The sequence below is a fragment of the Grus americana genome, chromosome 6 (assembly GCF_028858705.1).
Source record: "Grus americana isolate bGruAme1 chromosome 6, bGruAme1.mat, whole genome shotgun sequence".
Taxonomy (NCBI): domain Eukaryota; kingdom Metazoa; phylum Chordata; class Aves; order Gruiformes; family Gruidae; genus Grus; species Grus americana.
Window position 1 is genome coordinate 34911630 of NC_072857.1, and position 14569 is coordinate 34926198.

Here is a 14569-nt window from a genome sequence, read left to right on the forward strand (position 1 = left end):
CTAGAAAGTTTGTAGGGTTGGACTCGTATGAATTAGTTCTGTATTCCTTCTATATAGAACAGAAAATTTCAGACTTCATGCTCACAAAGTTTGAATTCAGGTTCTTTTATTCTGTCTCTCCCCCCATTGGAATTCTAACTCACAGGCACTTAAAGCATTGCAGTAAGTCACTGTGGGATTGAGGTTTTTCCATGCTGCACAGATGTGTGGGTTTTTTCTTAGCTGTAATTCTCATCAGGTAGTTTGGACTCTTTGCTAAGTTATGTAGCAGAGGAGAAAAGGGAAGAGACTTGTGAAGAGGAAGAAATTTGAGTTTAAGACCAAATAATAAATGGGAAAATAGAAGAGCAACTTTGTTATCATTTTTAAAAACGTATTTTTTCACTTAACCATTTCTTTTACATTTGTGAGGCTATAAGCATGGGTTTTGCATTCTCTAACCTAATATTTTATGGAAAACTCCTGTAAAATATGATAGAAATCAAGTTTGGTTTGGGGAAATTTTATTCTAAAAAATTACTTTTTTTTTTTTTTAAATAGATGACTATTACTTCTAAAGCATTTCTGAATTCCACTGGGTTTTATGAGGAAGATTTTTCACAGCTGTATAGTGAGGTATTCTTAATCAAATTCAACTATAGTTGAACACTGAGCTCCCATTCTTTGACAACTTCCCAGAGTACCTCTGAGTATTGGGAAAGGGCTGCATTGGCTCCCTGCGTATTTATGCAGTGACTGCTGCATCAGGAATGCAGCTTTGTTTGTGGCTTCTAAAAGCGTTAGACGTGAAAATGCGTAATAAAATGTGGGCAAGAATCTAAAACTATTTAGAGAGTTACACTGACGAAAAAGTACAAAAGAACTTGTAAGGAGATGTATAGACAAAAAAAACCCCACCCCAAAGCACCTGAAATGCTGACAGTATTGATTTATGGTTTTAATAAAAAATAAAAACCCAAAACAATACACACAAACCAAACACTCCCTCCCCCAGAGTTCTATAGTGTTGTAAAACCATGTTATGTTGTTTTGAATGTGAGTTTGAAGGCTCACAGTGGCCAAATGTTGTGTTCCGCCATGCCAGACCTTTAATAAACTTGTAAGTAAACAAAATACGCTTCCTAAAAGTCTGAGGTACAATTGCTCTTTTTAGATTAAGTTAAAAAAACAACAATTTTGCCTGTATTTAGCATTCTAGTTTCACAGTGGGTCAAACAATAAACAACATATTTCTCTGAACATCCCTGGAAAAGTGACATTTAATAGATAGTTTAAAATATCTTTTTGGGGTGGATAAATTTAATAAATGCTCCACCCCTGTAGGGTAAGAAAATTACATACTGTAAAATTCGAAATGTGGAGAGCAGAGAGGGGAATGCAGTGGCAAACAAGGCCAAATCCCAGAGAAGCTGTGCTTCCCCCACCCCCTTGACAGGAGTATGGGAACTGTTGCAGCCTTGTAATGCTGTTTGCTTACCGTGTGAAATTTGCTGACAACTAACTTTATAGCCATCAGAAGAAAAAGTTTAAAAAGGCACTTATAAGCAGGGAACTAAAGTAATTTACATACTAGGTATTAGCAATTGAACTCTCAGAGTTAAACTGTAAATTATGTGCCTTTGATGTAACACATTGAAAACCCATATGGGTAGTGGTCTCAGATTGTTTTTCTGATGCCTGGCACTTTGCCTTAGCTTGTGTTTCCATATATACTCTAGAGATGAGTAAAAGGTTGCCTTTCCCTCAGTCTACGAAAAGCTGCTTGGAGCATCGCTTTGGTATACTAGACAAAGACCTATCTATGTATTATGTAGTGGAAACTATATGGAAGGAAATTAATATTGTGGGTTTGACTCCCCTTCTGCTGGGTCTCAGCAGTAGTTCCAGGTTATGGCTTTGCAGAAATGCCATATATTACCACTTTGTGGTAGCACCAGCTGGAGTTCTTAGGGGCTGGTGGAGGGGAAGCTTCAAGGCTCCCATGAAGATCTCAAGTATTACTTTATAAAAGTAGAAGGAAAATTCAGTCATCTCAGACCAAGTACAACAGTAATGAAGGAACCATAACAGCAACAACAAAAATATTTGCAGTGTCTGTCTGGTCCTCTCTTGCTACTCTTCACTTGCCCTTCTGAGCACCTGGTAGCAGTCAGTGATTTTGGTTTTGTTCAGTTTGTGCATCTGCTGCACTGCTACTCACATTCTGATTAGCTTACTGAGAAAAAAATAACCACCAGAAATTAAGACGTACAGTTCCTACAGACAGTAAGAGTGGAGTGTAAAAGTGGCAACTGGAGAGGACTTTCAGAATTCCCATCCTGACCTCCTTAATGCTTTATCCGAACTTGTATCTGAATTTTCCTTCAGCAGTTTGGGCAACAGTTAACTTATGAGGCATGCACTTCTCATCTAAAGCTGCACTGAAGTAATGAATGTGGTTTTGTGATGAATTATAAAAAAAGCACTGTCTGGAAGCAATTTGAAGAGTCCCTGCAACATGTACAGTACACTATAAAGGCTTTCTGATTTGGAAAGTATTTTCTACTCCATCAGGCTTAACCCTGTGGTAACTGCAGATGTGTAGCATACAATGATGTGATCTAATAGTGTACTGTTAAGTAGGACATCAGGTTAAGAAATTATAAAGTCAGAGACACTGATTTCCAAGGATGTGAAGATATAGATCTCAGTAGCATACAGCAGATTAAAAGTCCTAAATCTATTTTTTCTAAATATTATATAAAATATATCGTGTATTTGTATATATGGATAGAATTGAAATACATGTGCTTCATGCTTTAAATATATTTTTCATGAATATTAACTGCATTTGCAGTCTAGAAAATATCTGTATTCAAACTGTTAGCAAACACTGCTCCAAGAGAAAACTTTCTTTACAGAAAGTTTTTATGTCAGTTGAAAATGACTTTCTGTTTATACACAACTGCATGCACAAAAGCGACATTACAGATCAGTTGTTCTGGAAAAAGAAACATGACTTGAAGATTGCCACAGTTTGTGGAAAAAGTATTTTCTGTTTTGTACATGCAGAATATTTTGCTTTATTTTTTCCTTCCTTTACATTGGGAAGGAAGTGATATGTCTCATAGTGATGTATTCCATCAGTTTAGTGGATTTTACAGGATTGTTAGAGCATAGGAAAGGTGGCGTAAGAGAGGTATGTAAAACAGCATTTGTGAGCAGTTTGTGGCCAGCTCTAGCTGCAAACATCCATCTGTGCCCAGGGACGTCACCTCTTGTAACAAGACTGTAAGCACTAGATGCTTTCTTTAAAGCTTTGGTTTCTAAATACCATTTTTAATATAAGCAAAAAATTTGTCTTGCTTGGGGTAGCTGAAAAGATGATTATTCTTAGCTATGTGTTGTGTGACCTGGTCCTAAATGGAATTTAAATCCACTGAAATTTCCCTCGTAGCTTCTAAAGAAAAGTAAACTGTTGCTTTGCGTTGCCTTGCAATGCTGCTCTCTGAATTGTGCCAGTGGAGGGGAGATGATTGGTGAAGATTTCAGTTGCCCCTGCAGTGTGGACAGCCAAGCAGCTGAACCCACTGCCTCAGCACTTACCCCAAGCCAAGTCAGTTGTCCTTGCAGTCAGTGACCTATGACCTATTTCTTCTTTCAAGTATATCTTGAGTTTTAATGTACAGTTTTTGCTATTCCTTTTTCCTTATCCCTGTATTCAAATCATCAATTGCAGTGCCACTTCACTGAGGAAAATAATTACAGGTGTCCCAATAAATTCAAGGTGGCCGGGGCAGAAAGGATGTTCCTTCCTGTGGGACCAGCGTGGGGTAGGGGAGCTGCAGGCAGTGCAAGCACTCTGGGTGCAGTGCAGCATTGAGTAGGGATGGCCGCGGAGAAGTTTAGTGTACTTCTGAATAATCTTCTTTGAGGAGGAAATCTTTCTCCATTGAGATGCTGATTTCCTACGTGACCGGATAGATTGCCTTCTCCAACTGAAAAGCAGAAGGCAGAAAAACACTGTATGTTATAACAGAGCAAGTTAGAGGGTTTCAGGTTATATGAACAGGAAAACGTGTGTTTCTGGAGGAAAGTATCTTAACTTATTTCATAACTTCTGCTTAGCAGCTAAGGGAGATAGTGGGCGCTTTCTCCAAGCTAACACCCACTCATGACATGCCTTTTGTTGCAATCTGAGGAGCTCATGAAATAACCATTTACTCTGTAGAAGTTTTCCATGTGAACTGAAAGAACAACTCAGCTTTAAGATTACAGCTATTACTTTCACACAGTTTCAAAGCTGAGTTCCAGAAAGGTCTGTGTTTAGTCTCCAATGAATGAGAAAGTTCACTACTCTTACTGCAAATGCTCTCATGTTTTCCAAATAATTTCTGAGTGAAGTAAAAGATGTGCCTGAGCAGTGGAGATGGCAGCAGCATATGCTACGCTTTAGCTGTGACTAGAATTTGCAGAGAAGTGCTCTGTGCAAAGAAACCAGGCTGAACATCCCTTCACTCGAGCGACATGCCCACAAAAAGGCAGGATAACAGAAGGAATCCATGTCCCTGTGTCTGTGCTCCCTGCTTAGAGACACATGTGTGTATTCCTACAGGAGCAAAGCCGAAGGAGTGAACTTCAAAGTTCCTTCCTTTCATGAAATGTTTCCTGTTGTATATACTAACTATTCCTGTTCTCTATATATCACTAAAACATGTTGGTGGATAATATTTAATTAAAAAAAATTGTCAATATTGGACCATCACTTTTTGATCTTTTTGATGTTGGTTTATTTTAAATTAGTTTCTAAGTTTAGATGTTTAGGCATTTTAGAATTCAAATTCTTTAGAATTTTAAAGAAACATTAATTCTATGGGATTTTATTTATTTGAAGGTAGTAATGAGACTTGTCATATGGTTGTGAAAAGATTTTTAGGTAATTCCAATATAAAGACTGGAATCACAACCACATTGTGTCTTTATCATTCTTAATACTTGTACAAAATTGGTACGTAAGTCTGTCATCTTAGAGAAGTAGGAATTTTACACATCTCCTTCAGGTACAAATAAGTCTGCAAAGAACAAAGCATAGGAAATTCAGTTTCTAGTTGTTTCATGTCCTTTAATAGCTTTAGCATGTGATATGCAAGTTCTCTGGCTGTTTTTCAGAAGAGAGGAGTTGGTAATGGCAGTGCCCTGGCCAGGTTCCAGTGGGGAACTCCAGAACTCCATCTGCCAAACTCCCTCCCACGGTTGCAGATGGGTAACTTTCTTGCCTAAATAAAGCATCCACCCACTACAGACTCTCTCATATGTATAAGTAGATGCAGTATGCACAGGTTCAGTGACTTCATGTCTATAAGTAATCTCTTTATTGTGACAACACAGCAGCTTCTTGTTGTGTGTTACATTATGACATGGATGTTTGACCAAATTTTCTGAAATGCTGAATTCCACCCCCCCCACCCCCCCCACCCCCCATCTTTGAACAGGTGTATTTTAAGAACTTGCAGGAGAATTGATTGTGTACATACCTGCTGGATAATGTGTCAACAGATATTTTGACTTTGGAGAAAATTTTAGTCTCAGGTTCAATACTGAGGAGGAAACTGGCAGAAATATCTTCTGTAACAATGTCTAGAAGTATCAACCGCAATATGAAGTATTGCAATATATGAGCTGGCAGTCTTTGTGGGAGAAAGCAAAGAAGGGAAGGCCTGGCATCTCTAAGCCTGAGGATACTGGAAAGAGGGAAACTTCTCTTTCCATCCAGGAGCAGGATTTAGGTTTTGCAGCAGACTTTGACTTTTGAAGACATTCTTTAAAGAAGCAGTCTTTGTAATTTTACCTACAGGAAATCTTTATATTGCTTCTCGTGCAGAAACCAAAATGTGTGTCTTTAGCAGGATATGTCTGAGCATCTTTTCCAGCCCTGGATCTTGTCTTTTCTTTGCATCTTCTAAACTGGCTCCTTTGAACAAGAGAAAATAAGAAAGAAGCTGTACAACAGCCTCCTAGGAAATGTTTGTAATTTTCAGAGAGAACCCCGAAGACAATGTTTTTCTCAGTGAAAAGAGAAAAAAGGGAGTGTCCTTCAACGCAGGTGTCTGATTTGAAAGATGTTTGCAGATGGTTGTGTGAGGCAATGTTAGTCTGACATGATGAATATCCTGGACCAACAGTTGCATTACTTCATTTTTGCTGTCTACTACATAAACCATAGAATTTAAACCACTTTATCCTGACCATTACTGTTATGTATATGGTACATGCAGGCATTTTCTGATACCCCAATAAGTTACAGGCATCTTTATTTGATGGTGAAAGTATATTTAAGTTTACTGTTTAAATGTGTGTTTTTGCTGTAACAGGAATCTAACAATTACAGAACCATCACCATGCTGCTGCTTCTATAGTCTTGGTTCAGAATTGAATATGAGTGAGGGAAAATAAAGTTCTTAAATTCTGTTAGAAATTAGAGATTATGTTCCCATTTTCACCAAGGTTTAAGAAAGCAGTTGCTTTTTTAGAAGTCATGTTTGAAAACATCTTTTTGGCAAATATACTTCTGGTGCAGCTGTATGTTGATATTCTCATTCTGTTGTGAAATTGATTAAGAAATAGCAAATGGTGATTTTAATGTTTCCTTGATAATAAAATAGTTATTCAGTATGTATTTTTGTACCTTAACCCCAGATTCATGTTTGAAATTGTTGCTAGACTCCTGCAGAATGCAATAATTTATAAACTCTTGCCAATTGTCAGGGAGACATAGACTGTTTGAAATCTGGGCATCTCAGATGCAAGTAGGACTTTTGACTTCCACAGTGGTAGGATTTCACCCTTGGATTATGCCGAGACTTCCCTCTTGAGCTGCCCGAAAGCTTCAGTAATTTCTTTTTTTCTCTTCAGAAATATGAAGTCATTTCAGGCTTATGTCAGAATCCATCTGAGTGGGTATGGAAGCAAGCAACTTCTAAAATCACTTTAAATTAAAAATCAGGCCAATGATAGTTTGTGTTCCCTGTAAGCTCCCTGCACTTCTCGGTATCCAAATATAGCTTTAAAATAAAATTTCTGGCCGCAAGGAAGGATTAGTACCATCTTATGATAAATATGATTAAATAGAATAATCTATTTGAAGTTTCTCTGGAATTTGCCACTCCTATATTTGTATACCTTTAGCTACTCCTGGAGGAAAGTAAGCAAAAGGAATTTTTCTGAGATTTGTATTTGCAAGCTTCTTTTCCAAGAACCAATGACTTTAATTTATTTGGAAAACAAAAAGAGAATCTATGCCCTTTTCTATATTTTATCATATTGCTGACAAACAAAATCTTGTGGCATTTCATCAACAAACCTGGAGAAACTGTCAGTCTTGTAATGCAGTAGAAGATCAACCAGTTGGGTGTATGGTTTATGTTCTGAATCCTCAGTAAAACAAGTGGGTAGAATACACAGATTGAATTTACATTCTGAAACTTAATTTTGTGGTGAAGGGAGGGAAAGGACCTACAAGGGCTATCTTCTAAGCAACACTCACATGGAAAAAAAACATGCTAAAATATATCAGTTAAATCTTCAGGCTTTGTGACATGTACTAGGCTGTGGCTTAGGGTCTTAGCAGAAAATTAACGCAATTAAAACTTCGTGTGAAAATATGGGGGGTACATGACATAAAATGAATGTTTAGGGAGTTGTATACTATGGTATTTTGGCAAAAGATGGCACTAAGTGACATGATGGGTCTTCTCCTTCCTTCATGTTGATGATTGATTGATTCCTTGTATCCCCAGGACCCTCATTTGAACAATAATTGTTGTTGTGGAAATCACAGGGTGAGCAGTGAGTGATTCTAAAGTGATTGGTAGCACAGTGATTGTCTTTGGTACAGAGGTGGAATTTTGTGACAGCTAAAGCTGTCATAGCTATAGGCACATTTAAGGGATCATGAGGCTGTAACTGTTTCCTTGTTAGGGTATACTGCCCTGATACTGCATTCACTATATACATATTCATGTATGTGTGTGTACATATGTATGTGTAGAGTGAATGAATTTTGTGAATGGAGAATTCTAATTTGGCAGTACGTTAACAAAATGATGGAGGATTAAAGAGATTCTGTCAAGATGGTTAGGCCTCAGATTTTATTTTTTTTCTTAAATCAGATATAATACTTGTGAGATATGTCACATTGATAATGCTAAAAAATAAAATTTATCTTTTTTTGAGAACAGACTCAGTATGGACAGGTGTAGATCAAGCTGCTAATTTAGTCATCCTAATTCAGAGAGACAACTCTAAAGCATGTTTCAGCCTCCAGGGCATGTTTTGATGGATAGTTATGACAGTTTATGTACTAATAACACTTGTTCACTAGAAAATAATTTTGAAACCATAGATCACCTATGTAGTCATCCTACAATTTAACTTTCGGTCATTGTTGGGGTGGATTAAATTTGGATTAGAAGCCTACCAGTCAAAAAATTTACATTTTTGTTACCAAAACTGACTCCTCTTGTCTCCCCCAAATTGCTTTATTTAAATACCTAAATAAGCTCACTTTTCTTTTACCAAAATTAAGAAAAAATACCTATAGTTTAGAAAATCGAAGTAATCTTGTGCAGGGTTATGAGAACTGGAAAGTCAAGCTGGTGTGCACAAGGTGAGTAGCTTTTGTACAATAAAGAGTAAATGCGTTTAATAGCATACTATGAAAAATTCATGCAACCTTAAAAATTCAGTCAGGTTGCTGGTGTCTTTTTTACAATGTAGGTAAATGGGCTGATTTTGACTGCTGGCATTATCAGCTGAATTACACAGACACCATGGTAGCATGTAGACCTCATGTTTACTGTAAAAAGATTTAATAAAACTTGCAATTCTTAGTTACTTCTGCTGCTCTTAACACTATAATAAGCAAATGTACATCTTTCCACCCTCTTGACTGGCTACAGTGTTTTTTTACAGTGGAAAACTTGATGGCTGATGATGAATCATGTGGCCAGCAACAACTGGCCTTGTCTGGAATGATATAACTGGCAGTCAGATGTAAAAGGTAGTCATTATCTGAGTAATGCTAAAATTACAGTATTTCTAAACCAAAAAATTCAAATGTCACAGTAAAATGTTGCATAGTGAAAAGGATACTCAGGTTTTTTCAGTATCCCCTGATTTAATTTACATGGTGCTAATAACTATTCCACATCTCTGTAATTACACTGCAGCTACTCGCCGTGCAACTGAGCTTAGTAGATAGATGCTGTGCAAACCACAGGACAAGAATGGTTCTGTTGTTCTCGTAGTGACCAGGGCATGATGTGAAATTCAAAACCTGTGGATTGCCAGGAAACAATCTTTGTACTGCTTTTAATACAGAGAATCCTGAGAATATTTAATATTTGTGAGAATAAGTCTGATGTGAGAGACTTCTGTTGATTAAGCCTTTCCCTTGGTTATTGCTGGGGCAAATAAGGGGACTGGCAGCAGGGAAAGCCTCTGTGGATTCCTAAGGCTGTTCTGTGTCCAGTCCGGTATGCTTCAGCATCCTGTCCTGCACTTGTAGCCAATCCTGACTGTGGGGCAGAAGACAGAGGGTCTGCCCTCCCAGACCCCCAAATCCATCTTTCTGAGCCACTGCTGATGAATCACTCTTAGCAGAACTGCATCGTAAGAAAGCATGGCGTGCTCTACATTTAAGACTTTGAACACAGTTCTCTGAAAATTATCACAGAATGATGGCTCCTTTGCTATTTGAAGCAGACAGGGTTATTCTTTCATATGCAAGCTCTTTCTTCTGAGGAACAATAGACATGTTGTGTCATATTTGCCATATAATTTTACTACCATGTGCTATATTACTGCATAATTAACTTTGAGTTGCAGTTTTGGACATGTTCATGATGTGCTAAGTTCAGAATGATCTATATTTAGGAAGTGCAATGGTTTTGAGAATAGCATTGCTCAAACTTTTTTGGCATATTTCTCTCTGTTGAAAGGCAGGGCTTCCAGCAGGATTGGGCTTTGAAATAGGTTTGTGCAGAATTTAGCGTTTGCTGAATGGAAATTTCATTCTTAGTACCATGAAATGGCAATGGGTCCATGAGTACTGAAGAGGCACAGCGTACTTTTTTTTTTTTAAGCAACGGAGAGCATTTGTAGTGGACCAAATTTAAAAATTTTACTGCCGCTGATTAAAACTATTAAAAACTTTAATTAAGATCCATTCTTATTCTGCTCCTCAAACTAGAAATACAAAGTGCTTCGAAGCACTGTTAAATGATTTACACATTCTGTTGAGTCACATCCTGCCCCTTAAGGGAAGTGAACATCAGAAACATTAGATTTTATGCCAGCAATTGTATGTTTAATGTGAAACATTTGGCCTTAACAAACCCCATTTTCTTGCTCGTGCTGATTTTGCAGACTGCTAACTCCAATTATTTCAGTGGCACTAGTGGTATTTCATCTTGGACAGCAAGGCTGTGTTCATAGGGGGTAAAATACCATCTTCCAAAAGACTGGAAGATTCCAAAAGTTTGGGGAAAAAAACCTGAGTTTTTCATTGTCTGCTCTCAACAAAGACATCCATAATTTCTGCATTAAGCTTTTTATGGTAGCTATGCAAGATAGTATGAATTCATTAATGCCTGAATATCGGAGGTTGTTATCAAGAGAGAGCTTAAAACCAAATAATTACAGTGTAATTTTATTTTATTGACATTGGTAATTAGTCACAACAATTACTGTGAGGTTCTGTAGGGGTTTTAGGGACAGAAATAAAATTAATATTTTTTCTGTGTCTGTGCATATTATTCTGCAAAGAGCTTTTTTTTTTAATGAGACAGAGCTAACAATTTTTCTGTCATTAACCAGACCAAAATGTTGCTTAGCAAGATGACTTTTAGTTAAACTCCTGAATGGTTTCATGATTGCCTTGAGATTGCTATTAACTTTTTATCACATGGAGTACAACGTTATTAATAGCAAAGAAAATAATGAGAGAACATTGTAACACAAATGTCTTGTTCAAACAGGGAATTAAAAATGGGAAATGTTAATGCTGCAATAATCTGTAAAGTGAGTTGTTCAGGGTAGATCCATCCTGATAGAAGTAGGCTTCCAAAGAAAAAAGATGGGGGTGGGGAAAGTACTGTTTTAGGGAATTTGATGAGAGGTCCCTTTTCTTGAAGGTGGAGGGATGCTCCTTTATTTTTGAAAAATTGCTAATTGCTTTGAAAAGTCTACTCCAGGATGAGGGCAGGAGAAACATTCAGCAGAGTGCCCAGCGCACAGCAGCTGACAAAGCAGGAGGTGACACTGCTCTGCTTCCCTTTTTGCTGCAGGAGAATCTCTCCAGCTCCTCCTAGAGAAAGGGTCTGTGCCCAGATGTTTGTTCCAAACCTTTCCTTCTAGTCGTAGTGTAATATTTCCCTTAGCATTCAGGTTTTAATTGCTTGAATGAATTTTATATCTATTTCTATATAGTTTTATCAACAGTGTTGATAAACTCTAAACTATGCGTCCAAATTATACCAATGCTCCAAACAAATCCTTATTAACAAAGTATGGACTGTGATAAAGGCACAAGGAAGCAACCCCTAATAGTATCTTGCTGTAGAGTAGAATACATGGGCCCACTGCTGAAGTGTGAAATTAGTACATGCTTCTCCCAGCAGGCTATTTTTTATTGTCACCCTTATGAAATTTAGCTATAAACAATGTTGAAGGGAGTAAAATGAAGAGAAATAAGTTGATAGGTGAAATATCCAAAAACATCTCATAGTAATTACAGAAAAGCTTGAAGCGTTAGGTTTCTAGAAGAACCTAAGAAAAGGAACTTGAAGGCAAATAAAAAGACTGGAATGAAGAATAAGTAATTTTTCCTAGTTAAAAATATTTACTCTCATATTACAAATAAACGTAGAACTGGTGCATAAATGCAATAATTGTCTATGATAGCTTTGAATTGCCATTTAATTTGCTTTTTAAAGATGTGTATGAGCTTTGCATTTTGACCATATTTGCTTAGCAAAGGTGTTTAATTAGGCTATGGAATGAGACTGCCACACCATTTAAAATTTTGCATCTACTTTTTAAGTCAAGTAGCATGCAAAAGTACCTATTCCAATTTCTTCTTTTTTGATTATGTTAAGTTGTATACCAGATTTATACATCTTAGAAATGTCAATTTCTAAGATGGAAAGTAGATTTCAAAAAGCACCAGCTGCACTGATTCTTGAAAACATTGAAAAGATAGGGCAAAATGAATGAGCTTTGCCTCCCCAGGAAACTTGAAAAAAAAGAGCTATTTTTTTAGAAAGCTTTGTGCCTTTATAATTGGGGCCACTTTCAAATATTCAAAATATAGTTCTTCATCCCTCATCTGTTTCTTCTGCAGTTCCTTTACTTGGACATAGTTGCAGAGAAGCGTAACTGCTCTGAAATGCCAGACTACTTTGGTAGGAATATAAATGATGACAGATGCAACTATTTTTGGGAATGCAAACTGCTAATCCATGTCATTGTAAAAACATATGGAACTCAATAATGGATTTTTTTTTTGTACATGGAAATGAATATGTCTAATTGTTCACTTGTGATTGTCTTTGAGCTGAGTCTTAAGAACTCAGGGCAATCGGACTTCCCAGGAAACTGTGCTACCCCAAAAATAGAGCATTTAAATTTGAACTGTGAAGTCAATTTTGTCACATCTTTCTTAAGTAGGGTTGCAATTAGAAAGAATGTTTCCTGAGGTAGAAAAAAGTCTGTATGACCCAGATGAACGAGGTTGGTCTAATTTTCTGAAATGCGAACAAAGAAGCATCATTATGTGATTTATAGCTATTCAACAATTTTTGATTCTGCCCCAGAGGAAATATCTTGATTGACTGGGAAACTTGGGCATATAAAGTGGCTATGCTGATTACCATTCCCCAGTTGCTATGTAGGACCACTGTTTTGTTAAAAAAGGAATACTGAGATGTTGGTGAATGACTGTGAATTTCCATATGACTTGCCTCAGATTCTTCAGTTGGCACAAGGTAGTTTCTAGCTGCCTTTTTATTTTTCCCCCCCTCTCAGCTTCAAACTGTCATTTGATAGTACTTCAAGACTGGACTAAATGGAGAATATTTATTATTAGACTATGAGTGTATAGTGGAATTTTCAAAATACCCTTTCTGAATTTTATTTTGTTAAATGACTTAAAAGGCACATTTGTAAAATTATTTGAAAATTAAGTAAGTGGAAAACCAGTTTCATTTCCTCCATTCATATTTGCTTTGCAGAACTCAGAAATATAAAAAAGGAACAGACTAAGAGTTGAAGGTCTAACACCTAAATAAGTCTATTGCTTTGCAAATCTGTTTGTATACAGTTGTCTACAGTGTGGATGGTATTTTAAGCTTTCAGGCTTTTTAAATTTTTTTTTTTAGTGCCTTACCATTGTCTGAGTATATAACCTTCCTTTTGCAAAGCACACATATGATAGTGGTAACTTGGATATTGGAAAAAAAATTAATTAGTAAGGGAGAAACGTAGTTCAAGCTGGCATTAGATTAGTTATTTATAGTTAACAACAACCCCACTAAAAAACTCACCCTTCCAAATAGCCTGTTTCATGTAGAAAGCTCGATGGTTAAATTAATCACTCTTGTGTTTTCCTTGGATGCTTTTCTTCTGTCTTTAAATGTAACTAATAGCTTTGGGAAACATCATAAGTCGCTTTGCAGCCAACTCTAAGAGGTTTTTCATCCTCAGACCCTCCCAGCTCCTTTGCAGTCTGTTTTCATTTGTTTAATTGCTGTTTGGTGGCAGCCTCACATACCTACTCTGTTAGTTTCAAACCCTTGCAGCTGGATTATAAATGTTTGCTAAAAGCATTAGTAATGGTTAAGTGCCCTTGATTTGGATACAATTAAAATATATTTTATTATATATAGTTCCTTATTTTGTCTGTAAGGATCAGGATGTCTTCAAACTATTCTATCATATAACTACTAATTTATGCTGCTGCTGTTTAACGACTCTGGACTTCTTGCCAACCTCCTCGTAGGCTATCAGTGATCCAGATAGCTTCATGAACTCCAGAAACATGTACAAAGATTTACATCAAGTGTCTGCTTTTTTGCAAAATGAAAGTTCAGAAGTCTGGGAGTTTGGGGTATTTTTTTTTTGTAGAGCATCTAGAAATTCTAATTTTTACTTTGCCCGAGTGGAAGGAATTAAACTTTGTCTGGCTAGAAATTTACAGCAGTGGAGGATATTTTCTCTTTGATTTATTGTTCCAGCAGGCTGGAACAATATGCTCTTTTAAACTAGTTTGTACCTGAGCTTTAAATGTTACCTACTGGGGCCAAACAGGCATCTCCAAGTTGAAAGAAGCAGTTAAAGTTGGATGCTTCTTAAAAATCAACAAGATGAGATTGATCAATTCAGGCTGTGGCTTGGAAGCAACTGAGTTTGTGAAGAAGGCTGAAAATTAACTGGAAAACTCTTCTGTCTGCAGTGTTAACATGAAAGGTGTGGCTTGGAAATTCAGAGTTAGCAGGGAACAAGGAACCCCAATGCATTTTATTTCAGAGAGACA